General features: G+C 45.9%; 1 protein-coding gene across 2 annotated transcripts in view; it reads left to right on the forward strand.

Moving 5' to 3' along the window:
• The first annotated feature begins 699 nt into the window (after window positions 1–699).
• LOC144798692 (uncharacterized) overlaps window positions 700–25,339 on the forward strand; it is an 87,196-nt gene continuing 62,556 nt past the window's right edge. The window contains exon 1 of one of the 2 annotated variants that reach the window (XM_078669691.1): window positions 700–781. The gene's annotated coding sequence lies outside the window, so the exon portion shown is untranslated. Of the gene's footprint in view, window positions 782–14,267; window positions 14,364–25,339 lie in introns of those variants that run through there. The other variant, XM_078669692.1, reaches the window with a different exon arrangement.

Genomic DNA, 25,339 nt, shown 5'->3' on the forward strand with positions numbered 1-25,339 from the left:
CAACAAATATAACTGGAAATTAGGAAACCCTTCCCATGATGTACATGGTAAATAAACAATGTCTGCTTTTTCATTAAAGTGTACAGAAAAGTGATGCATGGAATGTTTGAATTAATCTCATTCATTGGTAATTACTCGGCCGCATCCCAATCCATAATTATTTTCCATACCATGCCACTTCAGTTTGGATCCAACCATACGCAAATCACTCTTGACTCTGCTCCAATGAGAAAAGGCTAAGTTCTCCCTTATCGGAACCAAGTAACACAGGACTGATTTTGCCCTGGTTAGAGCTCATAAAATAGGTATAGCTTCGTTCCTGTAACACAGTGTATGTCCAGACGTGGTTTCAGTGACTCTGTGCCACTGGAACAAAGCTTTACTTGAATTCGAAAGCTTGTGGGCATTCCAATATTGAGGAACGATGACCTTTTCTGCATTTTACTTAAGGATAATCCTGCTTCTTTTGATTGTTGGAATTTCCCACACACCAGGATTCTCAAATCATCTTCCAACCTCTCCAGATTCTGTGTGTGTGACATCATCAGACATTGCCAAGGAGCAGAAATAGAAACATAACAAACATATGGTTGCTGGTAGTGTCATAAGGGCTCCATTAGTGCTGCCTAGGAAACTGAGGCTGAGAGTTCTAGATCTCTGGCGCAGTGGTCACTTTCCTTGGAGACTTGGAAGGAGGCAGTTGGAGCTGTGTTAGCTTGTGAGAGCTGCAATTTCTTTAAACACTGACATTTATTAGTGAGCTTGAATACTGCTACAACTGGTAAGGTTATTTATGTGTTAGAATGCTTGACTGAGGATCTTATTTAGAGGTTTGTGGATGGGATACTTAGTCAAAATGTGACCGATACTTCTCCTATGTTACAAGTGCTTTAGATTATAATACACTTGGAATTTGATGGATGGGATATCTGTGATGTTTTGAATCTAAAACATTATGTTAATATTAAACTTAAATAGAATAAAGACATTGTGCTACCTCCAAAGGCCTGTGTATTTTCAGAATCCATGCGCACTTACATAAACACACACACATACTGGGGACAAATGCTGAAACTTTACGTTAAAGTTCAGGGACTAGTGTTTATGCATTAGGGGAATAGATGTGAGGTAATGTGGTTTTAGGCTAGAGGTTTAGGGGATAATAGTTAAGATTTTGAGGTACAGATTTAAGTGTTAAGGATTTTGGGTATAATGTTAAGGAGTGAAAAGGTTAGGAGTTAGGGTTATGACGGTTATAGGTGCTAGGGTTTAACATTGTGAGACATATGATATTAGGATTGACACTTCTCTGTGTAGGGTTAATGGATTAGGGGAATAGAGATTAACACATTGAGTATAAGGTATAGGGCTTAAGGGTATGAGTTAAGTATTTCAGGAATCTTCTAAAGGTTGTGGTGAAGAGGGTTAACATTGTGGATTTAGGATTAAAGAAACCCTGCTGTTACATTTCTTTAATAATATAGAGGAACATGTTTTACATATGCTAATGAGTATTTCTAGAAATTATATTTATCTGTATGAAAAATATGCAGGTTTACTTTTCATAGTAACATTGCACTCAATTTATTTCAATGGAACACACATGACTTTCCAGGCATGTATTTCTCAGTAAACAATATGAATTATCTAGGGACACAAACACATACACTCAAACACTCACCTCTTGAGTATGTAGTTTGATTGTTATCTATAATAATTCCTATGACAATCATAGATGTCTCGCTGATCCTCTTCTTTTTTAGCTTTAAACTAAGTACCCATAGAATTTTGTTCACTAAGCACCAGTTTAGATGATTTCTCATTTCAAAAAAAGTATATTATTTATGTTTGCATGTTTAATTTTTTTGTGATTGGTTGTGTTTGCTTGTGTATTTTCAAAACATCTATAAAGGTGGTAATTGAGCTTGAAGTGTTTTAATTGTTAGGGGCTGAAGTCTGTATATATTACAACATACCTAATTTATGGAATTCTTTCATTGTCAAACATTTCCTTAGTGGTTCAGAGGTGATGTTCTGAAGTGAAAACTACTTTTGTTGATTTATTGTCCTCAAAAGTTTACAGGCATCTCTAGTTTTTGCTAAGCTATTTTGTTTTCTGGTAAGTTGTGTTTGCTGCTGCACTGTTGGGCTGGTATTGTTGTTATTAAACTCTGCTCTTCCTTCTGTCTGTTCATGTGAGTCTTGTGTTTGAGGGCTGTCAGGCTGTACACCTGTGTTATGAACTTGGGTATTGGTATGGTATAGGAGAAAAAGGTACAGGCTGTGGGGAAAAGAAGAAGGATTATTTGTGTTCTGTTCAAACACTATTTACCATCTAGAGATATCTCATATGTGTTGACATTAAGGCTGGGCTTGTCGACCTTTCAATTAGAACAAGCATTTGCAATGCAATAGGTCTCGCATTAGGAAAGTTTGAGCTATTGGTATCGTAAATGACGATTTTTTTTATTTATGTTTTGTTTTTGAAAATAGCTAAATCAATAGCTGTGTCATTTACAATGCCAATAGTTATAACTTTTGCAAATGTGACACCTATAGCATTTGTAATGCAATATGTGTTGTATTTACGTGACTTACATGTATTGATATTTCAAATAACAATGGCTTTTAATTTTTTTTCAATAATTAATACTTAAATGAAAGTTATTGTAACTTATAATGGCAGTAGCTTAAAGTTTTGTAAATAACTTTTGTGAAGATTATGTTCAGTGCATTTTATTGTGGCGAAAATCCAAGAACAGAAGTGAAATATTAACATCTTGTTGTTACAATTGTAATAAAGCTTGAAACATTGAGCAAACATATTTGAACCAGGTGTTGTTGAATGGTTGCACAGATTCATGCTGTGGTGGCGCTGAGTGATGTTGTGATGGCGAACGAGTGATGCTGTGGCATTCAATGATGCTGTGGTAGCGCATAGTGATGTTGTGGTGCCCCTGAGTGATGCGGTGGTGGTGCGGAGTGATGCTGTATGCTATGCTATGTTTTGTTTTGCTATCCAATGTTTTGTTTTGTCATGCTATGCTATGTTTTGCTATCCTATGCTTTGATTTGTTATGCTATGCTAGGCTGTGTTTTTTATGCTATGCTATGTTTTGTTATGCTATGCTATGTTTTGCTATGCAATGCTTTGTTATGCTATGCTATGTTTTGTTATGCTATGCTATGTTTTGTTGTGTTTTATTATGCTATGCTTTGTTTTGCTATGCTATGTTTCGTTATACTATGCTATGCAGTGTTTTTTTGTGTTTGGTAAGCTATGTTTTGCTATGCTATTATATGTTTTGTTTTGCTATGCTATGTTTTGTTGTGTTTTGTTAAGCTATGCTATGTTTTGTTGTGTTTTGCTATGTTTTGTTATGCTATGTTTTGTTATGTTATGCTATGTTTTGTTATGCTACGCTATGTTTTGTTTTGCTATCCTATGCTTTGTTTTGTTATGCTATGCTGTTTAGTTTTGCTATCCTATGCTTTGTTTTGTTATGCTATGCGATGTTTAGTTTTGCTATCCTCTGCTTTCTTTTATTATGCTATGCTGTTTTGTTGTGTTTTGTTTTGTTGTGCTATGCTATGTTGTGTTATACTATGCTATGTTTTGTTGCGTTTTGTTATGCTATGCTATGCTATGTTTTGCTATGCTTTGCAATGCTATGTTTTGTTATGTATGCTATGTTTTGTGGTGTTTTGTTATGCTATGGTATGTTTTGTTGTGTTTTGCTATGTTTTGTTGTTATGCTATGTTTTGTTCTGCTATGATTTGTTGTGTTTTGTTATGCTATGCTATGTTTTGTTATACTATACTATGTTTTGTTGTGTTTTGCTATGCTATGTTTTGTTATGCTATGTTTTGTTATGCTATGCTACGTTTGTTGTGTTTTTCTATGCTATGTTTTGTTTTGTTATGCTATGCTTTGTTTTGCTATCCTATGATTTGTTTTGTTATGCTATGCTATGTTTTGGTATGCTGTGCTGGTGAGGGTGTGTGAGTGTGTGTGAAGGTGAGTGAGGGTGAAAGGGTGTGATGGTGAGGGTGTATGAGGGTGAGAGGGTGTGAGGGTGAGGGTGTGTGAGTGAGGGTGTGTGAGGGTGATGGGGTGTGAGGGTGTGAGGGTTAGGGGGTGTAAGGGTGAGGGGGTGAGGTTGTGTGAGGGTGAGGGTCTGAGAGTGAGTGAGGGTGTGTGAGGGTGAGAGGGGGTGAGGTGGTGTGAGGATATGTGAGAGTGAGCGGGTGAGGGTGTGAGGTTGAGGTGGTGTGAGGGTGAGTGAGGGGATGTGAGGGTGAGGGGTGTGAGGGTGAGTGAGGGTGTGTGCAGGTGTGTGAGGGTGTGTGAGGGTGAGAGTGTGTGTGGGTGAGGGGGTGTGAGGATGAGGGGGTGTGGGGGTATGAAGGTGAGGGGGTGTGAAGGGGTGTGGGGGTGTGAGGGTGAGGGGGTGTGAGGGTGAGGGGGTGTGAGGGTGAGGGTGTGTGTGAGGGTGAGGGGTGCGAGGGTGTGGGGATGTGGGGGTGAGAAGGTTAGGGGGTGAGGGTGGGGGTGAGGGGGTGAGGGGATGGGGTTGTGAGGGTGAGGGTGTGGGGTTTTGAGGGTGAGGGGGTGTGAGGGTTTGAGGGTGAGGGGGTGTGAGGGTGAGGGGGTGTGAGGGTGAGGAGGTGTGAGGGTGAGGGAGGGTGAGGATGACAGTCGTGAGGGGGTGTGAGGGTCAGGATGTGTGAGGGTGTGTGAGGGTGAGAGCGTTCGTAAGGGTGTGTGAGGGTGAGAGTTTGAGGGGTGTCAGGGTGAGGAGGTGTGAGGGTGAGGGGTGAGAGGGTGTGTGAGGGTGAGAGAGTGAGTGAGGGTGTGTGAGGGTGAGAGGGGGTGAGGTGGTGTGAGGATATGTGAGAGTGAGGGGATGAGGGTGTGAGGTTGAGGTGGTGTGAGGGTGAGTGAGGGGATGTGAGGGTGAGAGGGTGAGGGGTATGAGGGTGAGTGAGGGTGTGTGCAGGTGTGTGAGGGTGATGGTGTATGAGGGTGAGAGTGTGTGAGGGTGAGGGGGTGTGAGGGGGTGTGAGGGTGAGGGGGTGTGGGGGTATGAAGGTGAGGGGGTGTGAAGGGGTATGGGGGTGTGAGGGTGAGGGTGAGGGGGAGTGAGGGTGAGGGGGTGTGAGGGTGAGGGTGTGTGTGAGGGTGAGGGGTGCGAGGGTGTGGGGATGTGGGGGTGAGAAGGTTAGGGGGTGAGGGTGAGGGGGTGGGTTTGTGAGGGTGATGGTGTGGGGTTTTGAGGGTGAGGGGGTGTGAGGGTTTGAGGGTGAGGGGGTGTGAGGGTGAGGGGGTGTAAGGGTGAGGAGGTGTGAGGGTGAGGGAGGGTGAGGATGACAGGCGTGAGGGGGTGTGAGGGTCAGGATGTGTGAGGGTGAGGGTGTGTGAGGGTGAGAGCGTTCGTAAGGGTGTGTGAGGGTGAGAGTTTGAGGGGTGTCAGGGTGAGGAGGTGTGAGGGTGAGGGGTGAGAGGGTGTGTGAGGGTGAGGGTCTGGGGGTGTGAGGGTGAGATGTTGTGTGAGGGTGAGAGGGTGTGTGAGGGTGTGTGAGGGTGAGTGAAGGTGAGGGTGTGTGATGGTGAGGGTGTGTGAGGGTGAGGGGGTGTGAGGGTGAGGAGGGTGAGGGAGGGAGAGGGTGAAGGGGTGTGAGGGTGAGAAGGGGTGTGAGGGTGTGAGGGTGTGTGAGGGTGAGGGGTGTGAGGGTGAGAGGGTGTGTGAAGGTGAGAGGGTGTGTGAGGATGAGAGGGTGAATGAGGGTGTTTGAGGGTGTGGGTGTGTGAGGGTGAGGGTGTGTGAGGGTGAGGGGTGTGAGGGTGAGGGGATGTGAGGGTGAGGGTGTGAGGGAGGGTGAGGGGATGTGAGGCTGAGGGGATGTGAGGGTGAGAGGGTGTGAGGGTGAGAGGGTGTGTGAGGGTGAGAGGGTGTGTGAGGGTGAGGATGAGGGGGTGTGAGGGTGAGGGGGTGTGAGATTGAGGGGGTATGAGGGTGAGGAGGTGTGAGGGTGAGGGGGTGTGAGGGTGAGGGGGTGTGAGGGGTGAGGGTGAGTGAGGGTGAGAGTGTTAGGGTGAGGGCATGTGAGTGTGAGGGTGAGTCAGGGTGAGTGAGGGTGTGTGAGGGTGGGTGAGGGTGAGTGACGGTGTTTGAGGGTGAGAGAGTGTGAGGAGGTGTATGAGGGTGAGGGGGTGTGAGGGTGAGAGGGTTTGGGGGTCTGAGGGGGTGAGGGTGAGTGAAGGTGAGAGGGTTGTGAGGGTGAGGGGGTGAGGGTATGAGGGTGAGTGAGGGTGAGTGACAGTGTGTGAGGGTGCGTGAGGGTGAGGGTGTGTGAGGGTGAGGGTGTGTGAGGGTGTGTGATGGTGTGAGAGTGAGGGTGTGAGGGTGAGGGAGTGAGGGTGAGGGCGTGTGAGGGTGAGGATGAGGGTGTGTGAGGGGGTGAGGGTGTGTGAGGGTGAGGGTGTGAGGGTGAGGGGGTGTGAGGGTGAGGGAGGGTGAGGGTGAGGCTGATGGGGTGAGGGTGAGGGGGTATGAGGGTGAGGGGGTATGAGTGTGAGGGGGTGTGAGGGTGACTGGGTGTGGGGTTGAGGGGGGTGAGGGTGTGTGAGGGTGAGAGGGTGTTTGAGGGTGTGTGTGAGGGTGAGGGTGTGAGGGTGCGGGGGTGAGGGTGAGAGGGTGTGTGAGGGTGAGATGGTGTGTGAGAGGGTGTGTGAGGGTCATTAGGTATGTGAGGGTGAGTGAGGGTATGTGAGGGTGAGGGTTTGGGGTAAGAGGGTGTGGGGTTGTGAGTGGGAGGGTGAGGGGTTGTGAGGGGGAGGGGGTCTGAGGGGGAGGGTGTGAGGGTGAGTGGATGTGAGGGTGAGGGTGTGAGGGTGAGGGGCTGTGAGGGTGAGGCTGTATGAGGGTGAGGGAGGGTGAGGGTGACGGGGTAAGGGTGTTTGAGGGTGAGTCGGTGTGAGGGTGAGGGAGTGTGAGGGTGTGCAGGTTTGGGACGGGATGTGGGAGGTTGAGGGTATGAGGGGGTGTGAGGGGGTGTGAGGGTGTGAGGGTGAGGGTGTGTGAGGGTGAGAGAGTGGGTGAGGGTGAGAGGGTGTGTGAGGGTGAGAGGGGGAGTGAGGGTGAGAGGGGGGTGAGGGTGTGTGAGGGTGAGGGTGTGGGGTGTGATGGTGAGGGGGTGTGAGGGGCTGTGGGGGTGAGAGGGTGAGTGAGGGTGAGAGGGTATGTGAGGGTGAAATGGTGAGTGAGGGTGAGGGTGTGTGAGGGTGAGTGTGTGTGAGGGTGTGTGAGGGTGAGGGTGTGAGGGAGGGTGAGGGGATGTGAGGGTGAGGGTGTGTGAGGGTGAGAGGGTGTGTGATGGTGAGATGGTGTGTGAGGGAGAGAGGGCATGTGAGGGTGAGAGGTTGAGTGAGGGTGAGGGTGTGTGAGGGGGAGCGTGTGTGAGGGTGAGGGTATGTGAGGGTGAGGATGAGGGAGTGTGAGGGGGTGTGAGGGTGAGGGGATTTGAGGGTGAGGGGGTGTGACAGTATGAGGGTGAAGGGGTGTGAAGGTGAGGGGGTGTGAGGGGGAGGGGGGAGGGTGTGGGGTTGTGAGTGGGAGGGTGAGGGGTTGTGAGGGGGAGGGTGTGTGAGGGTGAGGGTGTGAGGGTGAGAGGGTGTGTGAGGGTGAGTGTGTGTGAGGGTGTGTGAGGGTGAGGGTGTGAGGGAGGGTGAGGGGATGTGAGGGTGAGGGTGTGTGAGGGTGAGAGGGTGTGTGATGGTGAGATGGTGTGTGAGGGTGAGAGGGCGTGTGAGGGTGAGAGGTTGAGTGAGGGTGAGTGAGGGGGAGCGTGTGTGAGGGTGAGGGTATGTGAGGGTGAGGGTGTGTGAGGGTGAGGATGAGGGGGTGAGGGGGTGTGAGAGTGAGGGGGTGTGAGGGTGAGGAGGTATGTGAGTGTGAGGGTGTGAGGGTGTGAGGTTGAGGGGGTGTGAGGGTGAGGGTGTGTTGGGGTGTGTACGGGTGAGGGTGAGTGAGGGTGAGAGGGTTGTGAGGGTGAGGGAGGTGAGGGTGTAAGGGTGAGTGAGGGTGAGCAAGGGTGTGTAAGGATGGGTGAGGGTGTGACAGTATGTGAGTGTTTGTGAGGGTGAGGGTGAGAGGGTGTGTGAGGGTGAGTGAGGGTGTGGGGTGTGATGGTGAGGGTGAGGGGGTGTGAAGGTGAGGGTGTGTGAGGGTGAGAGGGTGTGTGAGGTTGTGGGTGCATGAGGGTGTGTGAAGAGGTGTGAGGGTGAGGGGGTGTGAGGGTGAGGGAGGGTGAGGAGATGTGAGGGGATGTGAGGGTGTGTGCGGGTGAGGGGTGTGAGGGTAAGAGGGTGAGAGGGGATGTGGGCTTGAGAGGGTGTGTCAGGGTGAGAGTGGGTGAGGGTGAGGATGAGGGGGTGTGAGGATGAGGGGGTGTGAGAGTGAGGATGTGTGAGGCTGAGGAGGTTTGTGAGGGTGAGGGGGTGTGAGGGTGAGGGTGTGTTGGGGTTTGAGGGGGTGAGGGTGAGAGGGTTGTGAGGGTGAGGGTGTGAGGGTATGAGGGTGAGTGAGGGTCAGTGAGGGTGTGTGAGGGTGGGTGAGGGTGAGTGACAGTGTGTGAGAGTGTGTGAGGGTGAGAGGATGTGAGGGTGTGAGGGGGTGAGGGTGAGGAGGTGTATGAGGGTGAGGGGGTGAGCGAGAGGGGTTGTGAAGGTGAGGGGGTGTGAGTGTGAGGGTGTGTGGGGGTGTGAGGGGTGAGGGTGAGTGAGGGTGAGAGGGTTGTGAGGGTGAGGGTGTGAGTGGGTGAGGGTGTAAGGGTGAGTGAGGGTGGGTGAGGGTGAGTGACGATATGTGAGTGTGTGTGAGGGTGAGAGGGTGTGGGGGTGTGTGAGGGTGAGGAGGTGTGAGGGTGAGGGTCCGAAGTAAATGGTGGCAGGGCAGACATCATAAGACAGAGAGAAGAGACTGCGTGGTGACTGCGTTTGTCAGTTTCAGAATCAGGAGGGGCAGAGTCAGCACAGTCTGCGAGGGATCAACGTGTCTAGACGCAAAGCATAGCGGATGTAGCATTGCAGCTAGCAAGTCGAGTGTTTTCAAGCTGAGTGTCCCTAGAGAGATGGCAATACAGCAACAGCATTTGAAGAGCAAGGCTACTGTAAACAAGCATGGTAGGCGTTCACTTTCGTCCAGAAAGAAAACCGAGAAAGGTGCAGAGAACACCAAACAAAACATGGCTACCCCGCGAAATGGATGCAAAGAAAAACAAGAAAAGCGGACATCAAAGGAAGGGTCGGAGGGAACGAGCATATGGGGTGTGAGCGGTAACCAAAGTTAATTGTTGTGAGAGGGGAAGCAGGAAGTGAAGCAGAGCGCGCACTGGCGAAAGCAGTCTGCTGCTTTCAAGTCCGATGCCAGATGCCAGATGCCAGCTTTGCGCTTGAATGCCACACATGCACTGGCCATGAACCACATTTCAAAGGTCTCGCCAACAAGCATTGCTAAATCAATGCCTGAAGCTCGACCTAAAAAGGTGAGATACCCATGAGGTATATTTGCATCTAATCAATGTCAGTGGTGATGGTTTCAATATCTCTTGGTCTGCCTTACAACCTACAGAAATATTACTTTAGTGGGCTGGTAATATGAGTTCTAAATGTTAAAAGCAGCAACAGAATTAGTTGGTGTTCGACCTGGCCCTCTAAGCCAGGTCACCCCAGATGTTTGCCTTCCTTCGCTGAACACAGCTACGTTGGCTTTTAGGACTCTGTGCACATTCCTCCTGCTAATCACTGGTAAACTGAGTGTGCTTTCCCTTTAAAACAGGGTAAAATTGGCCTACACCTGACTGGTACATTTACTTTACTTGTAAAACCCTAGTACATGGTACTAAATGTACCCACTGCCTGTAAATTAAATGCTGCTAGTGGGCTGTAGCACTCATTGTGCCCCCCTGCCCCCCACTAAGGTAGCACTGCAAAACATATCTTACGTCTGCCACTAAATCTGTAGTATAATTTTTAACTAAACTGCCATTCCAACCAGGCACAATAAGCCTTTTGCTAGGCCTAAGCATTCCTGTTTAATACTTATAAGTCACCACTAAGGCAAGCCCTAATGGCACATAGGGCAGAGTGCAATTTATTTAAAAAGTAGCAAAGGCTTACTTCAGTTTTACATGCCCTGACAATGAGAATATCTTAAATGCATGACTCACTATCTCCCCCTTGTTACCCTAAGCAGTTTTGAGCAAATATAGGAAAGAGTGAAGTTTAGACAAAGGGGACATCCCTCACCTGCAGACTGGCACTGAAAATGTAAGTGCTACCTTCAAAACCTCTCATCAGAACACTCCTTGACCTGTGGAAGATTAAGAAGAAGAACTATCCTGCTATTTGAAGATGGAAGATTGGACCTGCTTGACTTGAGCTCAGGCTCCATGGAAATGACTCCAAGAGTTAGTTGACTGACCTCCTGCTTGAGCTACAGGGACAAGGCAACCTTCCAGGGGCCTCCCTGCAACTGCAAAGCTGATCAGCACCAACTGGGCCTGCCTGAGCCCTACTGCCGGCCTCTGCTGGAGTGAACTCTGATCCCTAATAGGTTCCCATCCAAGTCATGGACCCTTGGCTAGCATCAGAGTGTTCCCTCCTTATCTGAAACCACAAGTCCTAAGTTCCAGGTGAAGATTCTGAGGTTTTTGCCCACTCTGCGACTTTGAATGGACTCCTTCTGTCACACGACAACCATCTGCAATGCCTGCCAACTTGAATCTCCTGGGACGACTTTCTCCTCATGTCCGCTCCTAGATCCAGCACCACCCAAAGAAACGATGGATGGAATGCTGAATGAATCAAACATTGACCCCCCACTCAAGAGATCTGGGTTAAATTCATCGTTATTTTCCTCCCCATGCCATCCCAGTTTAGACACAGCGATATGCAAAACAGTCTTGACCCTGCTTTTCATGGGAACAGTCCTGTCGAATGGCCAAGCCAGGCCATCCTTGTAGCAGAAACAAGCATCTTAGTACCTGCTTAGGGGTATCACCCCTCGTCAGCCAGTCTAGCTTCAATCCAGTGGCACAGTGTGCAAGGGACCCATGCCTGGGCATACCCATCCTACTTATGGAGAAAAGTGCTATGGAAACAAATGATGGCTGGAAGGCTGAATTAATCTAAATCCATTGTTCCTTTGCTCACCATGCCACCTCAGCTTAGACCCAGCCATATACAAATCAGTCTTGATCCTGCTCCTCATGGAAACAGTCCAGCCTGAACTTGCTAAATGTAGTGCAATTCCGTTCAGGAGTTCAGGCTGTAGCCTTGTCTAAAGTTTCCTATGGAAATGAACATGGAGAAAATGGATTTTGGGCCCCTCCTTTTTTCTTGGCCCCCACTTGACGATTCACCCCAAACCTTTCAAGACAGTAGCTGAACAGAGCAACTCATTAGTTTTGAAAATTTTGCGAAGATTCATCAAAGGGCCCCAAAGATATTGTAAAAAAAAACCTCTTTTTTTAGCCCCAGCATGCGTCTGCCTGGTTGGTTTGAGTACAGGTCACCTGAACATCGTTAGGCTGAGGAGAGGCAAGAGACCACCTGATGGGGAGTGGTCACGATATTTAAATTTGTGCGTTTGACCCCCCTGGAAGAAGGAGCCCCTGAAACTGGCACTGATGAAGCCATTTGAAGGCTGAAACGCATCTGCCTAAGCGTTTCATGGACCTCAGATACTTGTGCAAAACAAGAGCTATTAAAGCCTTTTTAATCCCCGGAGCTGAGTCGTCCCTTTTTTCCTACCTGGGAGAAAGTTTTGGTGTCTATGTTTCGCCAGGAAGCAGGCGCTGGTTGACGTCCGCCCTCTCGGTCTGGAGCAACGCTGAGAGCCTGTGATTTCTTGTAGCTGCATGAAACTGCAATGCGTCGCCCCCCATACTTTGGGGGAGAGGAGGCAACACTGTTTGCTGAGAAGGAGACATAGGAAGGCAAAATCATTCCAAGTACATCTGGCGGTGTTGAGATCCTTAGCCAACCAGTTGGGACCCCACATGTTGTTAGGAGATGCCCCGTCACTGAATGGGCTTCGTCTGAGGACTCTCAGCCTCAGCATGCATCTGCCTGGTTGGTTTGAGCACAGGACACATGAACATCGTTGTGGTGAGGAGGTGGGAGAGACCACCTGATGGGGAGTGGCCACGGTATTTAAATCTGTGAATTTGGCCCCCCTGCAAGAAGGAGCCATTGAGACCGGCACTAATGAAGCCATTTGAAGGCTGAAACACGTCTGCGTAAGCGTTTCATGGACCTCACTTAATTGCGCAAAACAAGAGCTATTAAAGCCTTTTTAATCCCCGGAGCGGTGTCGTCCATTTTTCCCTACATGGGATAAAGTTTTGGTGTCTATGTTTCTGCAGCAAGCAGGCGCTGGCTGACCACCGCCCTCTCGGTCTGGACCAACGGTGAGAGCCTGTGAACTCTGGTAGCTGCATGAAACTGCAACACGTTGCCCTCCATACTTTGGGAGCGAGGAGACAACACTGTTTGTCTGAGAAGGGCACATAGGAAGGCAAAACCATTCCGGGTACCTCTGGCGGCTTTGGGATCCCTAACCAACCAGTTGGGACTTCATATGTTGTTAGGAGATGCCCCGTCACTGAAAGGGCTTCCTCTGAGTACTCCCAGCCCCAGCATGCATCTGCCTGGTTGGTTTGAGCGCAGGACACCATAAACATCGTCGGCCTGATGACGGGCGAGAGACCACCTGATGGGGAGTGGCCACGATATTTAAATCTGTGCGTTTGGCCCCCCTGGAAGAAGGAGCCATTGAAATCAGCACTGATGAAGCCATGTAAAGGCTGAAACGCGTCTTCCTAAGCGTTTCTTGAACCTCACTTTTCTTGCACTGAGTTCCAAAAAACTCCACTTCGCGTTGTGTAGCAGAGTTTTTTACCTCGTTAGCGATCATCAACATCAAGTTGGCGAGCGCGAGCTTGGCAAATCAACATCCCGGCAAGATTTCTCAATGCAGGGGGCTATAGGTTTCTCTTGCAAGTGGTCGCGAATGCTTGTAACAGCTCGCGTTGAGAAACTGCCCGTTCCCGTTAAGAAAGCTGGCGCTCGAGTAAAAATCTACATGAGCGGCACAAAAGGAAAGCAGGGACCACTTGCACTGTGCATGGTGTCGTTCGCAATGATTCACAGTGCGGACAAGCATTCGGCACTGTCCAATCACCCCAAACAGCATTTTCCTTTCATACTCCGCCACTCGCATAGCTCTGCGTAGTGCGGCGGAGATTTGTTTGCAGTTCGCATAGTGCCGCATAGTGCAACTCCGCAAACTCCGTCCAGGTTTAGTGCAGAGGCATTAGGCAGGAAATAAAGCAAAGATATATCAAACAATGTTGCTATCACAATACTTCATAATAAAAGCAATAGAAAATAGTGGCCAAAAATTATTACAACATGCAAAAAGTGTGAAAATTGCACACTGCACGCTTGGTTATTACAACCATTTTCAAATGGTTTAAAACATTGAAAAAAAATAGCAATACTCCACAAGAATTGACAACAAATATAACTGTACATTAGGAAACCCTTCCCATGATGTACATGGTTAATAAACAATGTATGCTTTTTCATTAAAGTGTACAGAAAAGTGATGCATGGAATGTTTGAATTAATCTCATTCATTGGTAATTACTTGGGCCACATCCCAATCCATCATTATTTTCCATACCATGCCACTTAAGTTTGGATCCAACCATATGCAAATCACTCTTGACTCTGCTCCAATGAGAACAGGCTAAGTTCTCCCTGAACCGGAACCAAGCAACCCAGGAGTGGTTTTACCCTGGTTGGGGCTCATCAAATAGGTATAGCTTTGTTCCTGTGACACAGTGTATGTCCAGACGTGGTTTCAGTGACAATGTGCCCCTGGAACAAAGCTTTACTTGAATTCGAAATCTTGTGGGCATTCCCATATTGAGGAACGATGACCTTTCTGCATTTTAAATAAGGATAATCCTGCTTCTTTTGTTTGTTGGAATTTCCCACACACCCGGATTCTCAACTCATCTTCCAACCTCTCCAGATTCTGTGTGTGTGACATCATCAGACATTGCCAAGGAGCAGAAATAGAAACATAACAAACATATGGTTGCTGATAGTGTCATAAGGGCTCCATTAGTGCTGCCTAGGAAACTGAGGCTGATAGTTCTAGATCTCTGACGCAGTGGTCACTTTCCTTGGAGACTTGGAAGGAGGCAGTTGGAGCTGTGTTAGCTTGTGAGAGCTGCAATTTCTTTAAACACTGACATTTATTAGTGAGCTTGAATACTACTACAACTGGTAAGGTCATTTATGTGTTAGAGTGCTTGACTGAGGGTCTTATTTAGAGGTTTGTGGATGGGATACTCAGTCAAAATGTGACAGATACTTCTTCCCCTATGTTACAAGTGCTTTAGATTATAATACACTTGGAATTTGATGGATGGAATATCTGTGATGTTTTTAATCTAAAACATTGTGTTAATATTAAACTTAAATAGAATATAGACATTGTTCTACCTCCAAAGGCCTGTGTATTTAAAGAATCCACGTGCACTTACATAAACACACACACACATACTGGGGACAAATGATGAAACTTTACGTTAAAGTTCAGGGACTAGTGTTTATTCATTAGGGGAATAGATGTGAGGTAATGTGGTTTTAGGTTAGAGGTTTAGGGTATAATAGTTAAGATTTTGAGGTACAGATTTAAGTGTTAAGGGTTTTGGGTATAATGTTAAGGAGTGAAAAGGTTAGGAGTGAGGGTTATGCCGGTTATAGGTACTAGGGTTTAATATTGTGGGATATACGGTATTAGGATTGATACTTTTGGGTATAGGGTTAATGGATTAAGGGAACAGAGATTAACACATTGAGTATAAGGTATAGGGCCTAAGGGTATGGCTTAAGTATTTCAGGAATCTTTTTAAGGTTATGATGAAGAGGGTTAAAAGTGTAGGTTTAGGAATAAAGAAACCCTGATATTACATCTCTTTAATAATATAGAGGAATATGTTCTACATATGAGTTATGCTAATGAGTATTTTTTAAATGTTATTAATCTGTATGAAAAATATGCAGGTTTACTTTTCATACTAACATTGCACTCAATTTATTTCAATGGAACACACATGACTTTCCAGCCATCTATTTCTCAGTAAACAACATGAATTATCTAGGTACACAAACACATACACACTAATAGTTAAGATTTTGAGGTACAGATTTAAGTGTTAAGGATTTTGGGTATAATGTTAAGGAGTGAAAAGGTTAGGAGTTAGGGTTATGACGGTTATAGGTGCTAGGGTTTAACATTGTGAGACATATGATATTAGGATTGACACTTCTCGGTGTAGGGTTAATGGATTAGGGGAATAGAGATTAACACATTGAGTATAAGGTATAGGGCTTAAGGGTATGAGTTAAGTATTTCAGGAATCTTCTAAAGGTTGTGGTGAAGAGGGTTAAAATTGTGGATTTAGGATTAAAGAAACCCTGCTGTTACATTTCTTTAATAATATAGAGGAACATGTTTTACATATGCTAATGAGTATTTCTAGAAATTATATTTATCTGTATGAAAAATATGCAGGTTTACTTTTCATAGTAACATTGCACTCAATTTATTTCAATGGAACACACATGACTTTCCAGGCATGTATTTCTCAGTAAACAATATGAATTATCTAGGGACACAAACACATACACTCAAACACACACCTCTTGAGTATGTAGTTTCATTGCTATCTATAATAGTTCCTACGACAATCATAGATGTCTCTCTGATCCTCTTCTTTCTTAGCTATAAACTAAGTACCCATAGAATTTTGTTCACTAAGTACCAGTTTAGATGATTTCTCATTTCAAAAAAAGATTACTATTTATGTTTACATGTTTAATGTGTTTATAATTGGTTGTGTTTGCTTGTATATTTTCAAAACATCTATAAATGTGGTAATTGAGCGTGAAGTGTTTTAATTGATAGGGGCTGAAGTCTGTACATATTACGACATACCTAATTTGTAAATTTCTTTCATTGTCAAACATTCTCTTAGTGGTTCAGAGTTGATGTTCTGAAGTGCAAAATACTTTTGTTGATTTATTGTCCTCAAACTGTTACAGGCATCTCTAGTTTTTGCTTAGCTATTTCGTTTTCTGGTAAGTTGTGTTTGTTGCTGCACTGTTGAGCTGGTATTGTTGTTATTAAACTCTGCTCTTCCTTCTGTCTGTTCATGTGAGTCTTGTGTTTGAGGGCTGTCAGGCTGTACACCCGTGTTATGAACCTGTGCATTGGTAAGGTATAGGAGAAAAACATATAGGCTGTGGGGAAAAGAAGAAAGATTACTTGTGTTCTGCTCAAACACTATTTACCATCTAGAGATATCTAATATATGTTGACGTTAGGGTTGGGCTTGTCGACCTATCAAATAGGAAAAGGTGAGATACCTATGAGGTATATTTGTATCTAATCAATGTCAGTGGTGATGGTTTCAATATCTCTTGGTCAGCCTTACAACCTGCAGAAATATTACTATTTAGTGGGCTGGTAATATGAGTTCTAAATGTTAAAAGCAGCAACAGAATGAGTTGGTGTTCGAACTTGCCCTCTAAGCCAGTTCACCCCAGATTTTTGCCTTCCTTAGCTGAACACAGTTATGTTGACTTTTAGGACTCAGTGCACATTGCGCCTGATAATCACTGGTAAACTGATTGTGCTTTCCCTTTAAAACAGAGTAAATTTGGCCTACACCTGACTGGTACATTTAATTGACTTGTAAAACCCTAATACATGGCACTAAATGTACCCACTACCTGCAAATTAAATGCTACTAGTGGGCTGCAGCACTCATTGTGCCCCCTCTCCCTAACTAAGGTAGCACTGCAAAACATATCTTACTTCTGCCCCTAAATCTGTAGTACAGTTTTTAACTAAACTGCCATTTCAACCAGGCACAACATGCCTTTTGCTAGGCCTAAGCATTCTTATTTAATACTTATAAGTCTCCCCTAAGGCAAGCCCTAAAAGCTCATATGGCAGGGTGCAGTGTATTTAAAAAGTAGCAAAGGTTTACTTCAGTTTTACATGCCCTGATAATGAGAATATCTTAAAGGCATGATTCACTGTCTCCCCTTTGTCACCCTGGACAGTTTTGAGCCAAATATAGGAAAGAGTGAAATTTAGACAAATGGGACGTCCCTCACCCGCAGACTGGCATTGAAAATAAAAGTGGTACCTTCAAAACCTCCCATCAGAACATTCCTTGACCTGTGTAAGATTAGGAAGAAGAACTATCCTGCCATTTGAAGATGGAAGATTGGACCTGCTTGACTTGGGCTCAGGCTCCATGGAAGTGACTCCAAGAGTTAGTTGACTGAACTCCTGTTTGAGCTAAAGGGGCAAGGCATGCTTCCAGGAGCCTCCCTGCAACTGCAAAGCTGACCAGCACCAATTGGGCTGCCTGAGCCCTGCTGCCGGCCTCTGGTGGAGTGAACTCTGATCCCTAATAGGTGCCCATCCAAGTCATGGACCCTTGCTAGCATTAGAGTGTTCCCTTCTTGTCTGAAACCGCACGGTCCTGAGTCCCAGGTGAAGATTCTAAAGTTTTTGGCCACTGTGCGACTGCGAATGGACTCCTCATGTCACCCGACAACCATCTGCAATGCCTGCCAGCGTGAATCTCCTGTGACGACCTGCTCTTCATGTCCGCTCCTAGATCCAGCACCACGCAAACAAATGATGGATGGACTGCTGAATGAATCAAACATTGACACCCACTCAAGAGATCTGGGTTAAATTTATCGATATTTTGCTCCCAATGCCATCCCAGTTTAGACACAGCCATATGCAAAATAGTCTTAACCCTGCTTATCATGGTAACAGTCTAGACCAAACTGAAAAGCCAGGCCATCCTTGGACCAGACACAAGCATCCTAAGACCGATTTTGGAGTATCACCCCTCATCAGCCATGCTAGCTTCAATCCAGTGCAACAGTGAGCAAGGGACCCATGTCTGGGCATACCCGTCCCACTTAGGGTGAAAAGTGCTATGCAAACAAATGATGGCTGGAATGCTGAATTAATCAAACATTCATCCCCAGTCAAGAGATCTGGGTTAAATCCGTTGTTCCTTTGATCACCATGCCACCCCAGCTTAGACCCAACCATATACAAATCAGTCTTGATCCTGCTCCGCATGGAAACAGTCCAGCCCGAACTGTCAAGCAAGGCCTTCTCTGGACCAGAAGCAAGCATCCTAGGACCGGTTTCGGGGCATCACCCCTCATCAGCCAGGCTAGCTTGAATCCAGTTCCACAGTCAGCAAGGAACACACATCTGAGCTTACTCATCCCACTTAACGTGAAAAGTTCAGAGCAAACAAATGATGGACGGAATGCTGAATGAATCAAATGTTGACCCCCAGTCAAGTGATCTGGGTTATAGCCATCATTATTGTGCTCACTATGTCATCCCAGTTTAGACCAAGCCAAATGCAAAACAGTCTTGAACCTGCGTCTCATGGTAACAGTCTAGACCGAACTGAAAAGCCAGGCCATCCTTGGACCAGACACAAGCATCCTAGGTCCGATTTCAGAGTATCACCCCTCATCAGCCATGGTAGCTTCAATCCAGTGCGACAGTGAGCAAAGGACCCATGTCTGGGCATAACCGTCTCACTTAGGGTGAAAAGTGCTATGCAAACAAATGATGGAAGGAATGCTGAATGAACCAAACATTCATCCCCAGTTAAGAAATGTGGGTTAAACCCATTGCTCTTTTGCTCTCCATGCCATGCCAGAGTAGTCCCAGCCATATACAAATCAGTGTTGATCCTGCTTCTCATGGGAACGGTCCAGCCTGTACTGTCAAGCAAGGCATTCATTGGACCAGAAAAAAGTATAATAGGACCAATTTCGGAGCATCACCCGTCATCAGCTAGGCTAGTTTAAATCCAGTGGCACAGTCAGTAAAGGACACACATCTAGGCTTACTCATCCCACTTACGCCAAAAGTGCTCAGCAAACAAATGATGGACTGAGAACTGAATGAATCAAACATTCACTCCCAGTCAAGATAACCAGCACCAGCACAGTAGACTGCAATGACTGCCAAAGAGAAGCTCTAGCAACATCAATAGATTTGGGATTTGTCTTGCGTTGTGTTATCACTTTATTACTTTGTTTGCGTGCTGCATAAGTACTATACACATTAACCCTATCTTAAGCATAAGTGATCTTGTGCCAAGGCACCAGAGGGTAAGCACAGGTTTACTTAGTGACTTTTGTGGTTGGTTAACCAGACAAGGATTATGTTTATTACTTGAGTGGTGCTTCCACCCCTCTCACCCAGTTTCTAACGCTTGGTCAGTTTAAATTAATTGTTTATGAATTAAGCCAAAGCAGAGTTATCAGTACATGCCTGGAAGGTCTCTCAGGTGCAAGGAATTCTTTTTAATGAGCCCACATGGATGACCTCAGAATTAATCTATCCTTTGTGGCAGAGGGGCCAGTGACGCAGGGTTTTCAATTATCTCTATCCAGACATTTTCAAATGATTGTCGCTAATGGTGCTTAAATCAGACATTTTAACATAACACTCTTAGGCTAAACAAGACCATGGGAATTTCATGTGCACCTTGCAAAAAAAAGTTATTGCAACAAAGTGCCATCATCAATTTTATATTTTCCCCAAAATAATTTAGCCATAAAGGACACTTTACAGATCTTCAAATTTGTTGAAAGTTGAACCACAAAGGGCCATCACCCTATACATGTTGTTTTGTTCCTATTAGCGGAATAATATTTATAGTGAAATTATCCGTTTAACCCACTAATACATTTTGAAGCTGATTATTGAATTAGATCTCTTGCAATTTCTCATGCATCAACTAAACATTTTGGACTAGCGATCATTTAACACAACTGCTATGTTTTGCACGCAGGGGTCCTAGGTAGCATCAAATGGATGATGAGATGGAAGCTTGAGTTGTCTATGATCAGGGCTGGACTGAGTACCAAAACAAGACCCGGCAAAGTGCTCGGCGGCCCGCCTGGGGGGTTAGGGGTGTGACCGAGCTGTTTGCCAGTGCCGGTTTCGGACGATTTTGGTACAGGGTCCGATATTATAGCTGTGATGCAAAAACGGCCCTGTAACAAAAACAACACCCCACAGGCCAAAAACCATCCCTCACACTGGCGGCCCACCGGGGAAAAACCTAGTGCCCGCTACGCCCAGTCTGGCCCTGTCTATGATGTATCTCAGAACCCTGAGGCAAAAGCCATTGCCTTACTCACTGATAAGCCTGGTATTTTGCCTCCCGCCACACCTCTCTTTAAATCTTTCTCCTGCCAAAATATAAAACCATTATTCCTGGCCTCTGGCTACCCTACCACATTTCTCTCTAGAGTTTTCCTTTCCTTCCTTGCTCCAAGTTGTGCTCTCTGCTCTTCATCCAATGCTGACAGGCTCTCTGAGAGCCATGGCAGGATAACTTGGAACTGATTTATCAGTTTGCAACAGTATGAAACAACTTTTTTCTCCCAGTTTTTCTGTCATAGCAATAACAGGATTTGGAATTCGGTATTCATGCTAATGGCTCTCCCTTATAGTCATACATAGCAAAATATTAATGGCTGGTGAACAAGTCACATAACAGACTAGATATTTCTCAGGTAAGCGGTAAAATGTTTGAGTCTGGTGCGCAAGGCACAAACATTTATTTATAAAGTTTTGTATAGCGCCAACGTGACCCTTATGGGTATCAGAGCGCTTCACAATTTTGGGTAAGAGGGATACAGTATTGGGAGGCAAAATAATCATTACATAATTATGCAAGACACGTGCAGGACTCCTGTAGGTGTTGGAACTCATCACATATGGGTACAGTAATGGGTGAGGAACATTCGAACATATGTATGTACAATGCATGTTAACGATGTTGTTCACTATGTGTGGGAGTAGCTTCTGAATGTAAGTCTGAATATCTTTTCCCACTCACGCAAGACCTTGAATCCTAATGTTGCAGCAAGTTGGGCTTTCCAGATCCCCTTACTCTAAAGCTTTTTACCCTTTGATAACACTACAGATTGGGCCGACTTCATCATTTATTGGTTAAAGAAACTTTTGGAGGAACTTGTGTGATATTTGACTTATATGATTGATTATCCAGCCAACGGTTGTTAGCCCAGCTGTTTAGTTTGTTGCCCACTACTAAGTTTGATTTTATCCGCGTTAAGCACTGGATAGGAAACAGACTCAAAAGAAGCCAAAAAGCCTAAAAGAATCAGGAATGCAACAGATGGAGGGCATCCAACAGGGACGTCAAGACTTAATCAGAGGATTGCATTGGTCTAAAACCTGATTGTTGCGGGCTGAGCAATTATTTTCCAAATAACTTGATAACTGATTATTAGCCAGACTTTGTATCAGTTTGGTGGCAAACGATAAAAATGATACAGGTCGGTAATTGACATAAACTTTAATTATGCTCCAAAGGCAGCAGTATTTTCCCACCCATTAGGTACCTGGCCTGATACATTAATTCTGTAAGTTTAATTCAAATAATTTCACAAACTGTGTGAATGATCTTCATCTTACAGATATCCCGAAGAGATCTTGATAATATCTCTTTCAGCTGCTCAATTAGCTCTTCCTATTTTATAGGCTTAAAACGCATAAAAGTGTTTCCTTGAGAAGTAGGGTCCAGTTAATATGTTATTGAGGGGTCTGCAGAGGGTGAGCTAATGCTTCCTGCAAAAAAAGTGATAGAGTTGGTTGTATAAAGTGTAGGAGGGCAGAGACTTACATCTTTCACAGTAAGTGGGCCAAACTCTCTAACATTCTCCAAAATCTGTCTAGTCCGAGAGGTGAACTGATTACTCTGAGCACAAATTGAGTTGAATGTTTTGTTTTAATGGCTATTTTATAGGTTTTAAAATCTGGAAATGGCATTCTTATTAGGGTTTGAGTTAAAACCTTTCCTCCAGTGTCTTTAGACTTTCTTACATGCTTTCTAGCAACATCAATTTGCTATTGATACACACTTCATGCAACTTTCAAGAGGACAACAGAATCAAGACCAGTCGGCACTACAATGTCTTAATCTGCCTTAAACAGATGCATCAGGTGGATGATTGAACAAGGGAGGGTTGAAATTTGCATGTTTGAGCCACAATCGACAGGAGTTTCCAATGGCACTAAAAGCCCTGGTAGTGGGAGCTAGATTGGACAACATTTTCAAGGATGTCAAGTGGTGTGGGTATTCTACGTTTAAGTGGTTTTATTTTAAAGCTGTGGAGTACAGTCGGTGGTGAGTATGCTTTAAATTATGCATAATCCTTCCCTACGGTCTTGACAAAAACTGAGATTTTCATAGACATTGCAGAAAGAAGCTCGGATAATTACCATTCTTTTCTTAAGATGATGAGACAAATAGTTCCTTAATGGAGTTCCACCTTTTACTGAATGGTTGGAAAGTATGACTTTGGGGTTCAATGAAAGCAACAGGTTGCTGTGACAGTCATGGCTACATGGATGATACTAGAGCAAATAAAATTGGCATGACATGCTGCTGTTTTAAGGCTTCTGGTAGGCATCAGACTGGATCCAGATATTTAAAAGCAGCAGTACTCTTGTATACCAGTAGATGGCGCTGTGCACCTCCGTGTTGACGTTGTTCCACTCCAGAAGACTTGGGTCCTTATTTATGAAGGCCTTGCGCCGCGTCACTTTTTCCCATGTTAAAAGTGACGCACCGGCGGCGCAAGGCCTTCATAAATAAGGCCCTTGGGTGTAAATAACCACCATCCAGGCGTGCTGATGCCAGTTCCTTTGTATACATGCTTTTTCGGGTGGAAACAGAGCTTACTCCTCCTCTCTTTGACAACTATTTTTCTCCCAAAACGTTCTTTTTCAGAGTCCCAGGGACAATATGTCACCTACCAAAACAACAGGGCTTAAACATTTCAGGGAATGTTGAAAACCAATGTCTGTGACAGATTCCCATGAACTATGTCTGTGGTGCCTAGGGTCTGAGGAGGTCCTTGACCTGACCCTACCTACAACAGAGGTGAAAACTAACATCTTGACAAACAAGTTACTTACATTCCATAACGCTTTAGCTGGTAGAGACTCTATCTAGATGCTGATTCTTTATATGAGAATATTCCCTAGTGTCGGACTGCATCCTGAATAATTTTTTGCAATTTCCCCTTGCATGCTGGTAGTTGGCATCGTTTGGCACTGCATCGTATTGTTGGCGTAGTAAGCAGCAGATGTGACATTCGCGGTGCCAACATAGGCCCCGCCCCAGGGAGCAAACCTCCGTTCATAACAGTCTTTTTTTATTTTTAATCCTTGCAATTTATTATGATATGAGCTTTGCAAAAGGAAGAAACGAAAAGAAGATGTGTACAAAGAATGTGTTTGTATTGTGGTAAATCTGGATATTATCTAAAAGATTGTCAGAGTAAACATAGAATTTTCAAGAGTCAAATATGGATGCCTTCAGTTAGAAAGGTTACAACCAGTGGAAAACTGAGCGCCTCGACAATAAATGGTGCTGCCTTGTTGAGTGAAGATAAGCAGTTTGTCACAAAATAGGCAGCTAATACTATGTAGTGATTGATTACTCATTTAGCAGTTCCTAACAAAATTATTTTATCCAATGAACAAGGTGCATTGGTTTCAGGACTTCAGGTCAGGTTTAGGTGTCTCAGGGAATTAAATGGTTATCAAGTTTGGTCAATCATTAGAGATACCTTTGATCACTAAGAATGTTCCTGCAGAGGTTAGAGCAGTAGATGGTTCAGCATTGCCTTCAATGTTAATATATGCACACAATCTTTGTGATGGGTTTTGCAAGTCACTATGAATAAAATAGTTTTGATCTGATTGATGCCCCTCATTAGGTCGAGCCTTGCTATTGCGTAAGCAATCGCTATGCGAGATTATAGTAAGGGGAAATGAAAAGTCTACCAAAGACCTCTGGAATGCGGTTTGTGGCCAGTGCATGTGAGGCATTAAAGTGCGAAGCAGGCATCTGGCATTGACTTGAAAGCAGCAGACTGCTTCGCCAGCGCACGCTTGACCTCCCTTCCTGCTCCCCCTCTTACAGCAATTAACTTTTGTTCACTCACACCCCATATGCTCGTTCCCTCCCACCCTTCCTTTGATATCCGCTTTTCTTGTTTTCTCCTCCCTACCCCTCTCCCTCCACCCTCCAACTCTACCCTCCAACTCCACCCTCCAACTCCAACTCCACCCTCCAACTGCAACCTCCAACTCCAACTCCACCCTCCAACTCCACCCTCCAACTCCTACTCCACCCTCCAACACCAACTCCACCCTCCAACTCCACCCTCCACCCTCCAACTCCACCCTCCAACTCCAACTCCACCCTCCACCCTCCAACTCCAACTCCACCTCCACCCTCCAACTCCAACTCCACCCTCCAACTCCACCCTCCAACTCCACCCTCCAACTCCAACTCCTCCCTCCAACTCCACCCTCCAACTCCACCCTCCAACTCCACCCACCAACCCCAACTCCACCCTCCAACTCCACCCTCCAAATCCAACTCCACCCTCCAACTCCACCCTCCAACTTCACCCTCCAACTTCACCCTCCACCCTCCAACTCCTCCCTCCAACTCCTACTCCAAACTCCACCCTCCAACTCCACCCTCCAACTCCAACCCCACCCTCCAACTTCAACTCCACCCTCCACCCTTCAACTCCACGCTCCAACTCCACCCACCAACTCCACCCTCCAACCTCAACTCCACCCTCTAACTCCACCCTCCAACTCCAACCCCACCCTCCAACTCCACCCTCAACTCCACCCTCCAACTCCACCCTCCACCATTCAACTCCATCCTCCAACTCCACCCTCCAACTCCAACTCCACCCTCCAACTCCACCTTCCAACTCCAACTCCAACTCCACCCTCCAACTCCACCCTCCAACTCCACCCTCCAACTCCAACTCTAACTACAACTCCACCCTGCAACTCCAACTCCACCCTCCAACTCCACCCTCCAACCCAACTCCACCCTCCAACTCCACCCTCCAACCCCACCCTCCAACTCCAAATTACCCTCCAACTCCACCCTCCAACTCCACCCTCCAACTACAACTCCAACATCCAACTCCACCCTCTACCTCCAACTCCACCCTCCAACTCCAGCTCCATCCTCCAACTCCACCCTCCAACTCCAACTCCACCCTCCAACTCCACCCTCCAACTCTACCCTCCAACTCCACCCTCCAACTCCACC

This window comes from Lissotriton helveticus, chromosome 12 (assembly GCF_964261635.1).
Source record: "Lissotriton helveticus chromosome 12, aLisHel1.1, whole genome shotgun sequence".
In the NCBI taxonomy this organism is placed as follows: Eukaryota; Metazoa; Chordata; class Amphibia; order Caudata; family Salamandridae; genus Lissotriton; species Lissotriton helveticus.